This window comes from Myxine glutinosa, chromosome 6 (assembly GCF_964187855.1).
Source record: "Myxine glutinosa chromosome 6, kmMyxGlut1.1, whole genome shotgun sequence".
Taxonomy (NCBI): domain Eukaryota; kingdom Metazoa; phylum Chordata; class Myxini; order Myxiniformes; family Myxinidae; genus Myxine; species Myxine glutinosa.
The window spans coordinates 3,018,991-3,035,408 of record NC_136266.1 but is presented as its reverse complement, the minus strand read 5'-3'; the positions used below and the strand labels follow the sequence as shown (position 1 = coordinate 3,035,408).

The following is a 16,418-nucleotide window of genomic DNA, read 5'->3' as shown; positions in this document are numbered from 1 at the left end:
TTCGCTCGCTCACTCGTTAAATGGACCGTGGAGCTCACGGCTCCACCAATGAAATGCAGGTGTCTCTCTCACCACAATTTACACGCCAAAGCGCACATTTACAGTGCGATGTAACTCCATTCTCGATCGCTGAAATGCAGAATCATGTTCGCATACAAACACACTATGTACGTATAAGTGTGTCAATCATGTATCAGGTGCAATTGGGTGTGCGTTGCACGCTCTCGGGTGAGCGAACATCAGAATCTATGAGCCCTGTGTCACGCGATCGGCCGTGCGCACTGTACACCGGCTGGACAGAATCATTCTTTCGCCTCGGTATTCCAGCGGCTCGTGCCTCGTCATAATCTGCCTGCACGTCCGCACTCCGCGTTACCACGCTGTTGGCTCCCAAAACAATCGTTCTGATTTTAAAGGGAAGCCTCTCACCAAACTTTCGTTCACAAATTATGTACGCAAAGCGCTGCGGGATGACATTTCGCTAAACGAAATCGCGAAAACAAAAAAAGAAATCGCAAATAATCGCTCTAGATATGTGTTCCTTGCGTCCAAATTCAGTCACATCAGGTTCAGTTTTGCAGACACTTTCTGAGGTTGGCAAGATAATACACAGGAAAACTCTCCATACCTTGAAAAATCACTTGGACGTATTCGAAGCGAATACGATGGGCCAACCTCCTCCAGCGTTGCAATCTCAGCGGTGCCTCCAAATTGTTGTGACATTTTTTTGGACACTTCTCAGCCAAAAACTCAATGAGACTCACTCAATTTAAATATAGATTTATTTAAATCTTGCAAAGAATATTTACACGAAAATACAGTTATACTTTATAAATAAAAACATGACGCGTCGTCGCGCGTCGCGTCGTCTTCCTTCTGCTCTGACAGCCTCGGAGACTTCTCTCCTTAAGTAGACCTTAGCTGCTTTCATCTCGCTCCAGTGGAATTCCGAAGTCACTTAACGCCAGCCTTTCGGGCAAGATAGTCCATCTGTTTTCCATTACGGAGGACACAAAGAACTGATAAAAAATCTCCCTAATGGTGGGATACATTCCAACTCCGCGTCCACCATCGCTGAAGGTCACTGGGTCATTCTACAGATGGTCGACTGCTTGCTCCGAGTTCCCCACACCCCCTCCTTGCATGATTTGAGAATCCTTTATATTGCAGTACAATTTAACTACCTGCATAATTCGCCGACCCTAACAAATATGAGTTTATATTTATCTGTACTTCCACAGGAGCTTGGACTAATGTGTTGTTTGTCTGTGTCATTGGTTGTTATCCCCAGTTATGGGTTTCAGAAGAAGCCAATTTGTAAGCAAACATGAAGACAACAAACCAGAGAAGGTATCCCTAACCCACCGAGCAAAAAAATTCCAAATACTGGTGCAAATGGAAGATGTCACACAAGAAACCAAAACGAGTACAGCCCCAACAATTGCAAAAAAGGAGGAAGAAAAATACAAGACGAAATGTCAATAGATATACACTGACAACTGGAAAAACGATTAAGAGCAGGAAGGTATAAAAAGAACTGGACATATTGGGAGTAGACAAAGAAGGCTCTTTGGAATGGTCAAGAAGAGATCAGCTCAACTGTTTTGGAGAACGAATCATTAAAATATCCAAGACCAAGGACACTACGCCAATGGCTTTAAGAAAATGGTGGGATTGAGTCAATCGGTAGGTTCTATAAGTTAGAAACGAAGTATGAGCCACCTCTTATCAGGATATAAACAAACCACTCATGTCAGAGCAGCTGCACACCCAAAAGCACAACAAAATATGTTGAGTAATCCATTAGCACATCTGAAAAAGTCTCTATCCCAGTTGCAGAAAACTCGTGGAAACATGAACCAAAAAAAATTACTGAAAACTATTAAGTAATGCTCACGTATGACCTAATTATCCCATCAAGCGTGAACATAGAAAACAAAGCATTGCGACCGAATATAGCATTGAGGTACAAAAAAGAAAAGAAGGAAAGGATAATTGAGGTGCCAGCCCCCAGTGATTTTGGCCTAAACAATGCAGACATCAAGAAAATGACCAACTATGAGGACCTCAAGACTGAAATGAAAAGATCCTGGAAGCTGAAGAGTGCCAAATTGTACCAGTGATTATTGGAACAACAGGAATGATAAAGAACCTCACGAAGACCTTAACAACCACCCCTGGGAATATTATGACAAACAAACTGAGTTGGAAACTGTATGGGGCTCGGTGATGATCCTGAAAAGAGCCCTCGGAACAAAACCTTGAGAATAATAAAACTTCGCAAACTGGTCCATGAATCGTGATCCCTTACTGAAATGCATGTGGATACTTCAAGACCTGTGTTACGTGGTCCCCTCGGTGAATACCTGGTCTCGGTGACCCCCGGACCGTGAGAGGAACTTCGCCAGAAAGCTGTATTAAATATGCGCTTTCGCCACGCAATCCATATGAATTTCACCCCAGAGACAACTGACGTTCAAGGATATATTTCAATGGGAAAGACCATACAATTGCAATGACACAACCACGGAGATTTTCCCTGAGCAATCAACCATATACAACCATCAACAATTCCCAATTCACAAGCACTTTCCTATGAGTAAGATGGCCATCTTATATACGTGTGTCCCGGTGAGTACTCACGACACCCTTTTGGTCTCGGTCCCGCACAATGTCTCTGGGCCCCTCCTGACCAAGATGATGGTCGCCGTCACCGCACTCGGGCGGTAGCACGAACCCCGGGTGGACGTGTTTCCACCGGGCAGGTATCGTACCAGGCACCGTGGCTGCAACCCCTCGTGGCCACGCGATGCGGATACGGTAAAGCAAGCCAAACCCCACGCCGCTTGCAAGGCGCGTTAGGCCCCAACGTGCGACCCGCACGCGTCTGTTTGGGCGGTGCCGCGAACGAGGCCCGGCGCGGGGTCGATGCACGGCCCCACGTCCACTTGCCGTCTCCACCGGGCAGATACACGTCCCGGTAATTCCTCTCGCCAGACAGGCTTCGGATCGGAACGCCGCTTTTCCACGCAGCGCAAGGTCGATCCCACCTTTTTGTCGGAGCGGGGCGAGAAAGAATAATACTCGTCCTTTTTTCCTCGTGTCTTTTTCCTCTTCCGTTTCCGGTCACTTCCGTTTCCGGCCACTCCCTCAGAAGGGCTCCTGACCCTCCAACCACAACAACTACACAACAACTTAATATACTACACACGGATAAGCAAAGACCTGAATGGTAATTCACATACATTCACATAAATATGTAACACTCCCCCCCTTCAAGAAAGAAAGTTTGAACCCAACGAAAACTTTCTTTGCCGGCCAATTTGGGGAAACAAACCAGATAACTCAACCCCCCCCCCCCCCCCCCCCCCAGATTAACTCAATCTGGACAAAGCGTCCGCCACGACATTGTCCCGGCCCCGTACATGTTCAATTTCCAAGTTGAACCCCTGCAAAGCCAAACTCCATCTCATCAACCTCTGATTTTTATTTTTCATTCTTTGAATGAAGGTTAAGGGGTTGTGGTCCGTAAAGACCTTTATGGGAAAGGACGTGATTCCTAAATACACCTCATAATGTTGAAGCCCGAGCAGGAGAGCCAGGGTCTCTTTCTCCACGGTGGCATAATTTGCCTGATGTTTATTGAACTTTTTGGAGTAGTAGCACACGGGGTGGTCCACCCCATCCTCATCTTCCTGTAACAAGACCGCTCCAGCCCCCACATCGCTTGCATCTACGGCCAACTTGAAAGGTGCCTGAAAGTCCGGAGCGGTTAGGACCGGAGAGCTCATTAGTATCGCTTTGACATGGGCAAAGGCCGCCTGACATTTGCCATCCCAAACGAATGGGGTCTCCTTTCTCAACAAACTCGTTAAAGGGGCTACCACATCCGAAAAATTCTTACAGAACCGCCGGTACCACCCCGCCATACCTAAGAATCTCATCAGCTCTTTCTTCCCCTTTGGGACTTGGAAGCGATCGATAGCTTCTACCTTGGCGGTCACGGGCTGTACTTGACCCTGCCCTACTACATGGCCGAGGAACACTACCTGTGCTCTTACAAATTCACTCTTGGCTAAGTTGATGGTCAGACCTGCCTCGGACATCGTCTGAAAAAATGCATGGATTTGCTTAATATGGTCTTCCATGGTCATGGTGTGGATGATTACATCATCCAGATATGCCTCCACCCCCTCCAGGTCTGCAATGAGCCTATTAATCAGTCGTTGAAATGTCGCCGGCCCGTTCTTCAACCCAAAAGGGAGGACCTTGTACTGATATAACCCATTCGGAGTGACCAAAGCTGAGATTTCTTTGGCTCTATCGGTAAGAGGGATCTGCCAATACCCTTTCAGCAAGTCAAATTTGGTAACAAATTTAGCTGGGCCTATTCGATCAATACAGTCGTCAATCCTCGGGAGCGGATAGGAGTCGGTCTTGGTCACTGCATTCACCCGTTTTAAATCCGTACAACACCGGAAGCTGCCATCGGGTTTCGGAACCAACACACATGGGGAGCTCCATTCACTGTTGCTTGGTTCGATGATGTCATTGTCCAACATATATTGCATCTCCTTCCGAAGGTACTCCATCTTCACCGGGTTCATCCGATAGGGGTGTTGTTTCACTGGAGTGGCCTCCCCCACCTCGATATCATGATATACTAAGTCCGTACGACCAGGTACATCTGTGAACAAATGTTTAAATTCGAACATTAGGCTGGACAGTTGTCCTTGCTGTTCCCTTGTTAAATGACCTAACTTCTCATCCAAATGATTCAACACTTCGGTGTTCGTCAATTTGGGGCAGGCCTGGTCATCCAAGTTATCAAACTTCACACCGGCGTTTCCGTCCATTGTCACCGGTACGACCGGTGAGACAGGAACTACGTCTTCCACCGGTTCCCTCTCATGATATTTCTTCAGTCGGTTGACATGACACAACTGTCGCTTTTTTCGTCGGTCGGGAGTGGTCACCACGTAGTCTGTCTCATTCACCCTCTCCTCCACTGCATAAGGACCGAAATATCTAGCCTGGAGGGGCTGACCTGGAACGGGCAGCAATACTAACACCCGGTCCTGAGGACTGAAATTCCTTATCTGCGAGGTCTTGTCATGTCTCTCCTTCATTTTCCCCTGGGCCCTTCTCAAGTTCCGTCGTGCCACCTCACACGCCTTTGCCAATCGGTTTTTTACTGTGGCCACATACTCCCTCATCGGTGTCCGGGACTCCTGTAGTAACCACTGTTCTTTCACCAATTTCAACGGTCCCCGCACTGCGTGTCCAAACACCAGTTCAAACGGGCTGAATCCCAAGGAATCCTGCACGGACTCCCTCGCCGCAAACAACAATAGGGGTATCCCTTCATCCCAATCCTTGGCACATTCAAAACAATACGTTCGGATCATATTCTTTAAAGTCTGGTGAAACCTTTCCAGGGCCCCTTGGCTCTCGGGATGGTAGGCGCTGGATCTTACTTGTTCCACCCCCAACAGGTGTACCACTTGCTGGAACAGTGTGGACATGAAATTGGTCCCCTGATCCGATTGAATGATCCTAGGTAGGCCAACCCAAGTGAAAAATTTAATCAAGGCCTTTGCAATAACTGCCGCCGTTATTTTCCTCAGAGGCACTGCCTCGGGGAACCTGGTGGACGCACACATGATGGTCAGTAAGTATTGATGTCCAGCTTTGGTTTTGGGTAAAGGGCCCACACAGTCCACAATGACTCGGCTGAATGGCTCTTCAAAAGCTGGAATTGGCTTTAACGGGGCGGGGGGGATTTTTTGATTCGGCTTTCCCACCAGCTGACAAGAATGGCAGGACTTGCAGAACTCCGCCACATCCCGTCGCAGTCCCGGCCAGAAAAAATGTACCAATATCCTGTCACAGGTCTTGTTCACTCCCAGGTGCCCGGCCCAAGGGGTCTCATGTGCCAAACTCAAGATCTCCTTCCGGTACAGCGGTGGCACCACAATCTGATAGTGAACTTTCCACTCATCGTCTGCGGGTACCTCCGGGGGCCTCCATTTCCTCATTAGGGTTTCCCCCTTCATGAAATACCCCACAGGTATCTTCGTAGCCTCTTCTTCCGTAACGGCTTTCTCAATTAACCTCTGGATCTCCGAGTCTTCGTGTTGTTCTTCCACTAGTCTCCTTCGGACCAGCGCGGTTTGCTCCACTTCGTTCTCCGCGGTCTCCGACGGACACTCCACGTCCCCTTGCGTTCCAGACGCTATCCTTTCTCGAAATTCCTGGGAATCCCTCCCCTGGTTATTTCCCTTTTTCGAGTTGTCTTCCCGTACCTCTAAGGGTTCCAACTCCCCCTCTCTTTCTTCCTCCTTCTCTTCCGCGTGCTTTCTACCCATAGCCCGAGTCACTGCACAGGATGGAAAGATACCCGGAATCTCCATCTCTAACCGAGTGGTGTTATTTTCCTTACTGGGCTTGTCCACCATTATTGGATTACCCGAAACTCGCCCCCCGGCCAAATCATTCCCGATAATAAAAGAGATTCCCTCCACAGGAAGGGTGGCTTGTAAGCCTACGGTGACCGGCCCGGATACCAACTCAGAACTCAACTGGATGACATGAAGCGGAGCTTTAACATAGCCCCCGACCCCCTGTAAAAGCACACTAACCCCAGTTGCCGTCTTCTCCGACAATGGCAAAATGCCCTCCAGCATCAACGATTGGTGTGCTCCTGTGTCCCTCAATACCCTAACTGGCTTCTGGTTACTCGGGTCGCCATCCAGCGACACGAACCCCTCTGAAATGAAATGTTTGTAGCCCTCCTGAACAAGGTTCTCCCGGGACGCCGTACCTTTGACAGGGGAATCTTCCCCCAACTCTGCTCTCCAAGAATGATTTCTCACACTTGCCAGTGCATTCGGAGTCGCACTAGACTGATTCCGTTCCGGGTTCTCCCTTTTTCGGAGGTAACATTGGGACATCAAGTGTCCAGTTTTATGGCAAAAAGCACAAGTAGGCCCGGGGGAGAACCTCGGGGTCGGCCTTGAGCCCCCCGAAAAATAAGTTTGTCTTGGGCCCGTAGCCCTCGGATTTCTAACCGTTGGGGTATCATAGTTGTCCCCATAATCATCTCGAGGCCGCCGCCATGTAAGGTCGTTCTCCGCACCGGGTGTTCCATAACTCCCCTGCTGAAGTCTAGGCGAGGAGTTAGGTTTGTGGACCCCTATTCGGTGGGTTAAGGCATAATCATCTGCCATGGTGGCTGCGTCCCACAACTTCGGTACTTTCTTTTCCTGCAGGTACACTTTGATGTCCTCGTGGACACACTGCTGGAATTCCTCCACCAGGATCAAGTCCCGCAATGTTTCGAAGTCTTTCCCGACTCCTTTTGACTCACACCACCGATCAAACATGTTTTCTTTCACTCTGGCAAACTCCACATGGGTCTCACTCTCCCTCTTCCTGGCATTCCTGAATTTTTGCCTGTAAGCTTCCGGAACCAACTCATAGGCTTTGAGGATGTGCTTCTTCAGTACCTCATAATCTGCACATTGGTCCATTGGTAGCGCCGAATAAATTTCCTGAGCTTTCCCCACCAGCACACTTTGCACGAGTATGGTCCAGGCCTCCTCCGGCCAGTTTAATTGTCGAGCCACTTTCTCAAAGTGTGGAAAAAATTTCGCGACTTCTTTTTCACTGAACGGTGGAACCAGCCTCACATGTCTGCCCACATCCCAGGTTTTCTGGTTAGGTGTCGACCCCGTCAGCAAGGGTGGTGCCTCTCCCCGTTCTCTCATTAACTCCAGCTCCTTGAATTTGATTTCTTGCTGAAGCTCCATGTCACGTTCCTTTAATTCCCTTTCCGCTTTTCTCTCCTCTGCTTCGAGGTCCCTTGCAGCTCTCCTTTCCTCTGCTTTTTTGTCTTCTAACCTTTCCTGGAGTTCTCGTTCCACTCTCCTTTCCTCTGCTTGTTTCTCTTCCCTCCTCTCTTCTGCTTTCCTTTCTTCTTCTGCTCTTTCCTTTTCTGCTTTCCTTTCTTCTTCTGCTCTTTCCTTTTCTGCTTTCCTTTCTTCTTCTGCTCTTTCCTTTTCTGCTTTCCTTTCTTCTTCTGCTCTTTCCTTTTCTGCTTTCCTTTCTTCTTCTGCTCTTTCCTTTTCTGCTTTCCTTTCTTCTTCTTTAATCCGTTCCTGGCTCCGTAATTGCAACTCCAGTTTCCGGAGCTCAACGTCTTCTGGTTCTTCGGGTAGCCACTCCCAGGCTAACTCGTCCCATGTTCCTAATCCCACCATAGATTGTATCACCGTGGCCTGCAATTCTGCCTTCCTCAAATTAGTTCGGACCTCCAAGTTAAAATGTTTGGCCAATTTCAAGAGGTCCGACTTTAGCAACGCTCGGAACTGTGCCTCACTCGGGGTTACCCCAAAGTTCTGTGCCACAAACGCCATGGTGCCTATCGTTAACACCTGTTAACCTTCACCCAAGACTTTACCCCAATTTCTCAAAAAAAAAATTACCAATTAATAATTAATTAATAATTTTTAATTAATAAAAAATTATTATTTTATTATTTTATACAATTTTAAATCCCGGACGTAGACCCAATTGCGAAACCGCAAATCGTAATTTGGACGAGCCCCCAATTCTGTTACGTGGTCCCCTCGGTGAATACCTGGTCTCGGTGACCCCCGGACCGTGAGAGGAACTTCGCCAGAAAGCTGTATTAAATATGCGCTTTCGCCACGCAATCCATATGAATTTCACCCCAGAGACAACTGACGTTCAAGGATATATTTCAATGGGAAAGACCATACAATTGCAATGACACAACCACGGAGATTTTCCCCGAGCAATCAACCATATACAACCATCAACAATTCCCAATTCACAAGCACTTTCCTATGAGTAAGATGGCCATCTTATATACGTGTGTCCCGGTGAGTACTCACGACACCCTTTTGGTCTCGGTCCCGCACAATGTCTCTGGGCCCCTCCTGACCAAGATGATGGTCGCCGTCACCGCACTCGGGCGGTAGCACGAACCCCGGGTGGACGTGTTTCCACCGGGCAGGTATCGTACCAGGCACCGTGGCTGCAACCCCTCGTGGCCACGCGATGCGGATACGGTAAAGCAAGCCAAACCCCACGCCGCTTGCAAGGCGCGTTAGGCCCCAACGTGCGACCCGCACGCGTCTGTTTGGGCGGTGCCGCGAACGAGGCCCAGCGCGGGGTCGATGCACGGCCCCACGTCCACTTGCCGTCTCCACCGGGCAGATACACGTCCCGGTAATTCCTCTCGCCAGACAGGCTTCGGATCGGAACGCCGCTTTTCCACGCAGCGCAAGGTCGATCCCACCTTTTTGTCGGAGCGGGGCGAGAAAGAATAATACTCGTCCTTTTTTCCTCGTGTCTTTTTCCTCTTCCGTTTCCGGTCACTTCCGTTTCCGGCCACTCCCTCAGAAGGGCTCCTGACCCTCCAACCACAACAACTACACAACAACTTAATATACTACACACGGATAAGCAAAGACCTGAATGGTAATTCACATACATTCACATAAATATGTAACACCTGGAAGAACTCCGTCACACCTTCTGAAACTCACATATGGGACACAAACACACACACACACACACTCACGCGGACGCACTCACGTGGACGCACTCTCAGGCGGACGCACTCTCACGCGCTCTCACGCGCACGCACTCTCACGCACACGCATCAGGCGCACGCACTCTCACGTGCACACACTCTCAAACGCACACACTCTCTCGCGCACAATCACACGTGCACACACTCTCGCACGTGTGCGCACACTCTCTCACTCTCGCACGCATGCACACACTCTCGCACGCGTGCACGCACTCTCGCATGCGCGCACGCACTCTTGCATGCACGCGCGCACCCTCGTGCGCACTCTCGCACACACGCGTGCACGCTCGCACATGCACGTGCACTCTCGCACATGCACGCACACTCTCACACACTCACACACACTCTCACACTCTCTCACACTCTCTCACACTCTCTCACACACTCACACAAACTCACACACACACACTCTCACACACACACACTCTCACACACACACACTCTCACACACACACACACTCTCACACACACACACTCTCACACACACACACACACACTCTCACACACACACACACTCTCACACACACACACTCTCACACACACACACACACTCACACGCACACACTCTCACACACACACACTCTCTCACACGCACTCACACACTCTCTCTCACACACACAGGAATGGTGTTTGCCACCAAAAATTGTTGGATAGAGAGCGCCGTGTGGCTGTCGTGATGTGGATATGTGTTGTATTGATGTTGTGATGTCGTGATGTGGATATGTGTTGTGTTGATGTCGTGATGTGGATACGTGTTGTGTTGATGTCGTGTTGTGTTGATGTCGTGTCGTGTTGTGTTGATGTCGTGTTGTGTTGATGTCGTGTTGTGTTGATGTCGTGTTGTGTTGATGTCGTGTTGTGTTGTGTTGATGTCGTGTCGTGTTGTGTTGATGTGTCGTGTCGTGTTGTGTTGTGTTGTGTTGTGTTGATGTCGTGTTGTGTTGATGTCGTGTTGTGTTAATGTCGTGTTGTGTTGATGTCGTGTCGTGTCGTGTCGTGTCATGTCGATGTGTTGTGTCGTGTCGTGTCGTGTCGTGTCGTGTCGTGTTGATGTCGTGTCGTGTCGTGTTGATGTCGTGTCGTGTCGTGTTGATGTCGTGTCGTGTCGTGTTGATGTCGTGTCGTGTTGATGTCGTGTCGTGTCGTGTCATGTCGTGTCATGTCGATGTGTTGTGTCGTGTCGTGTCGTGTCGTGTCGTGTTGATGTCGTGTCGTGTTGATGTCGTGTCGTGTCGTGTTGATGTCGTGTCGTGTCGTGTTGATGTCGTGTCGTGTTGATGTCGTGTCGTGTTGATGTCGTGTCGTGTTGATGTCGTGTCGTGTTGATGCCGTGTCGTGTTGATGCCGTGCCGTGTTGATGCCGTGCCGTGTTGTTGCCGTGCCGTGTTGATGCCGTGCCGTGTTGTTGCCGTGCCGTGTTGATGCCGTGCCGTGTTGATGCCGTGCCCTGTTGATGTCGTGCCCTGTTGATGCCGTGCCCTATTGATGCCGTGCCCTATTGATGCCGTGCCCTATTGATGCCGTGCCCTATTGATGCCGTGCCCTATTGATGCCGTGCCCTATTGATGCCGTGCCCTATTGATGCCGTGCCCTATTGATGCCGTGCCCTATTGATGCCGTGCCCTATTGATGCCGTGCCCTATTGATGCCGTGCCCTATTGATGCCGTGCCCTATTGATGCCGTGCCCTATTGATGCCGTGCCCTATTGATGCCGTGCCCTATTGATGCCGTGCCCTATTGATGCCGTGCCCTATTGATGCCGTGCCCTATTGATGCCGTGCCCTATTGATGCCGTGCCCTATTGATGCCGTGCCCTATTGATGCCGTGCCCTATTGATGCCGTGCCCTATTGATGCCGTGCCGCATTGATGCCGTGCCGCATTGATGCCGTGCCGCATTGATGCCGTGCCGCATTGATGCCGTGCCGCATTGATGCCGTGCCGCATTGATGCCGTGCCGCATTGATGCCGTGCCGCATTGATGCCGTGCCGCATTGATGCCGTGCCGCATTGATGCCGTGCCGCATTGATGCCGTGCCGCATTGATGCCGTGCCGCATTGATGCCGTGCCGCATTGATGCCGTGCCGCATTGATGCCGTGCCGCATTGATGCCGTGTCGCATTGATGCCGTGTCGCATTGATGCCGTGTCGCATTGATGCCGTGTCGCATTGATGCCGTGTCGCATTGATGCCGTGTCGCATTGATGCCGTGTCGCATTGATGCCGTGTCGCATTGATGCCGTGTCGCATTGATGCCGTGTCGCATTGATGCCGTGTCGCATTGATGCCGTGTCGCATTGATGCCGTGTCGCATTGATGTCGTGTCGCATTGATGTCGTGTCGCATTGATGTCGTGTCGCATTGATGTCGTGTCGCATTGATGTCGTGTCGCATTGATGTCGTGTCGCATTGATGTCGTGTCGCATTGATGTCGTGTCGCATTGATGTCGTGTCGCATTGATGTCGTGTCGCATTGATGTCGTGTCGCATTGATGTCGTGTCGCATTGATGTCGTGTCGCATTGATGTCGTGTCGCATTGATGTCGTGCCGCATTGATGTCGTGCCGCATTGATGTCGTGCCGCATTGATGTCGTGCCGCATTGATGTCGTGCCGCATTGATGTCGTGCCGCATTGATGTCGTGCCGCATTGATGTCGTGCCGCATTGATGTCGTGCCGCATTGATGTCGTGCCGCATTGATGTCGTGCCGCATTGATGTCGTGCCGCATTGATGTCGTGCCGCATTGATGTCGTGCCGCATTGATGTCGTGCCGCATTGATGTCGTGCCGCATTGATGTCGTGCCGCATTGATGTCGTGCCGCATTGATGTCGTGCCGCATTGTTGTCGTGCCGCATTGTTGTCGTGCCGCATTGATGTCGTGCCGCATTGATGTCGTGCCGCATTGATGTCGTGCCGCATTGATGTCGTGCCGCATTGATGTCGTGCCGCATTGATGTCGTGCCGCATTGATGTCGTGCCGCATTGATGTCGTGCCGCATTGATGTCGTGCCGCATTGATGTCGTGCCGCATTGATGTCGTGCCGCATTGATGTCGTGCCGCATTGATGTCGTGCCGCATTGATGTCGTGCCGCATTGATGTCGTGCCGCATTGATGTCGTGCCGCATTGATGTCGTGCCGCATTGATGTCGTGCCGCATTGATGTCGTGCCGCATTGATGTCGTGCCGCATTGATGTCGTGCCGCATTGATGTCGTGTCGCATTGATGTCGTGTCGCATTGATGTCGTGTCGCATTGATGTCGTGTCGCATTGATGTCGTGTCGCATTGATGTCGTGTCGCATTGATGTCGTGTCGCATTGATGTCGTGTCGCATTGATGTCGTGTCGCATTGATGTCGTGTCGCATTGATGTCGTGTCGCATTGATGTCGTGTCGCATTGATGTCGTGTCGCATTGATGTCGTGTCGCATTGATGTCGTGTCGCATTGATGTCGTGTCGCATTGATGTCGTGTCGCATTGATGTCGTGTCGCATTGATGTCGTGTCGCATTGATGTCGTGTCGCATTGATGTCGTGTCGCATTGATGTCGTGTCGCATTGATGTCGTGTCGCATTGATGTCGTGTCGCATTGATGTCGTGTCGCATTGATGTCGTGTCGCATTGATGTCGTGTCGCATTGATGTCGTGTCGCATTGATGTCGTGTCGCATTGATGTCGTGTCGCATTGATGTCGTGTCGCATTGATGTCGGGTCGCATTGATGTCGTGTCGCATTGATGTCGGGTCGCATTGATGTCGGGTCGCATTGATGTCGTGTCGCATTGATGTCGTGTCGCATTGATGTCGTGTCGCATTGATGTCGTGTCGCATTGATGTCGTGTCGCATTGATGTCGTGTCGCATTGATGTCGTGTCGCATTGATGTCGTGTCGCATTGATGTCGTGTCGCATTGATGTCGTGTCGCATTGATGTCGTGTCGCATTGATGTCGTGTCGCATTGATGTCGTGTCGCATTGATGTCGTGTCGCATTGATGTCGTGTCGCATTGATGTCGTGTCGCATTGATGTCGTGTCGCATTGATGTCGTGTCGCATTGATGTCGTGTCGCATTGATGTCGTGTCGCATTGATGTCGTGTCGCATTGATGTCGTGTCGCATTGATGTCGTGTCGCATTGATGTCGTGTCGCATTGATGTCGTGTCGCATTGATGTCGTGTCGCATTGATGTCGTGTCGCATTGATGTCGTGTCGCATTGATGTCGTGTCGCATTGATGTCGTGCCGCAATGATGTCGTGCCGCAATGATGTCGTGCCGCATTGATGTCGTGCCGCATTGATGTCGTGCCGCATTGATGTCGTGCCGCATTGATGTCGTGCCGCATTGATGTCGTGCCGCATTGATGTCGTGCCGCATTGATGTCGTGCCGCATTGATGTCGTGCCGCATTGATGTCGTGCCGCATTGATGTCGTGCCGCATTGATGTCGTGCCGCATTGATGTCGTGCCGCATTGATGTCGTGCCGCATTGATGTCGTGCCGCATTGATGTCGTGTCGTATTGTCGATATGTCGTATTATCATAATGGAGGAGCCACCCATTCTTCCAGTTTTCTGATCTTTTCCATCTGACTGCCGGTCACAAACGTTGCTCAACTTCCACGTAGAAAGCTACATCAACGGTAGCACGCTTAGGAAGGAACTCTGTGTGAACCATTCCTTCCATGTCGAAGAACGCAATCGGCATGGCCTGCGATCTTGACTGGCACGCCTTTTTCGGTCTTGGTGACGTGGGTGTCTTCCACTGTACCTTAATTTCTGGGTCATACCCGTAAACCCATGACTTATCACCCGTTATCCCCTGGGGTAAGAATGTTGGAATGTTAGATTGATCAAACAAGTTGGATGATATGAAGACATGCTTTTCTTTTGCATTGAGGATGCGTGCAACGAACTTTGCGCTGACGTTTCTCATGTTCAAATTGTCTGTCAGTATTTCCTAAACGGAACCAAACTTCGACATTTTTTACGAACCTGCTAGATGCCACAAACATGTGCCAACAAAAAGCAATGCCATGGTGCACTGGTGCGTAATACCAATGGTGGTTGTTGGTGCTGGCAGGTGAGAGGATTAACAAAATAAGCCACGCCCACTGACCTCAACAATGTTCACGTATTCATTAGTAGTGGCACCGTTCACCGAACTTTTTGGTGTGTGTGTGTGTGTGTGTGTGTGTGTGTGTGCGTGCGCGTGTGTGTGTTTGTGTGTATGCACGTGTGTGTGTTTGTGTGTGTGTGCGTGTGTGTGTGTGTGTGCGTGTGCGTGCGCGTGTGTGTGTTTGTGTGTATGCACGTGTGTGTGTTTGTGTGTGTACACACACGCACAACGTTCGTGTGCATGTAGTCGCGAGGGGTAATCGTTCCACCTCACGTAACATGAGTTTCGGTAAACAATCACGACGTTCTGTGAAGCCTTGGTATCGAACTCGTTTCGACGTAACAAAACAACCTCAACTGGGACAACGTTAAGCAGGGACACCCTGTATTTTCTCTCTTTGAAACTGCACTCACAATGGCGATGAAACTTGACCACAGCCTGTGATGTACCAAGGTTGTTCGCGACATGAAAAAAAAAGTCGGGGTCTAAGGGTGGTTTACGAGGGGGGATTTTTCTCCGAAACTGCACACCCTATTTCATTGAAACCTGACCAAACCTTTGTCACCTGTGATGCACCAAAGTTTGTTCACGGCATGAAATAAATCAGGGTCTGGGGAAGTCTCGGGGGTGGGGAGGGGGGGGATTTGAGCGACTTATGCTCCTGAGCCATGTGTGCTTCAGGACCCGCGGTCCTATTTTTAAACCGATGCAATTGTGGACAAGTCTTGTTGATTTTAAATGTGAAAGTGAAAACCAACCTATCATAGGAAGGTAGTCTCCCTCTTTTGTCCCTCATCCCTGCTGTTGGTGTGTCTCACCCCCTCTCTTTCTCCTGTTGCATCCTGATCTGTTCTATGTTCGAGCTCCTCCATGAGCCTCAAATTTGTATACATTAAAAAATATATATTAAGGGGAAATGAACAAAGTTTTCAGAATTAAATTGTTAATTGTAAACGATCAGAATTGTAGACATTAACAGAATTGTTAATGTTAGATTTTTAAAGACAATAACAGAATTGTTAACAATCATTGTAGACAAAGTACGTGTCGTCTGGGATTCACAGGTTCAAAAGCTCAATAAAATGGGATGGACCTGACATGGCATGCTGTACTTTTTGTTTGTGTTTTTTCTATTCATCTGGACATTAAGGTCCGCTGAATGAGAGGTCTGCTCTGCCGGAAACCTTGCGGAAAAAATTTGTGTCCATTTTTGCATGTGCAGCCTTTATTTTTTGATCGAAAAATGTGAAAGATGTTTTTTTTCTTAAAATCCTCAGTGGGTTGTGTAGGCTGTCAATAAATGCATCCCAAATACACAGAACACGTGTGTTGACAACATCAAGTTGAGAAATACACTTACAAAACCTTTCCAAATGATTTAGAATAATTTTCTTGCAAAAGCATACCTGGTGTTGGGCTAGCGGCTCGGGTGCCAGCTTAGGATCCTAGGATCCTGGGTTCGAATCCCGGTCGATCGCTGAATTAACGCCAGGGGGGTTGACTCAGCCTGTCATCCTTCCGAGGTCAGCAAATTGAGACCAGTTCACTGGTAATTCCCTGTTTGTCGTAAAAGGCGACAAACAGGGTTGGCGGCAGGAAGGGCATCCGGCCGTAAAACATTGCTTCAGAAAGGGGACCGAAAAACAACAACAACCACGGTCCCCGAAAGGGCCAACC

General features: G+C 49.7%; 1 protein-coding gene across 1 annotated transcript in view; it reads left to right on the top strand.

The window, feature by feature from the left end:
- The window catches only part of ALKBH4 (alkB homolog 4, lysine demethylase), a 59,984-nt gene that overhangs the window by 29,152 nt on the left and 14,414 nt on the right, over positions 1 to 16,418 (top strand). The gene's annotated exons all lie outside the window — the stretch shown is intronic.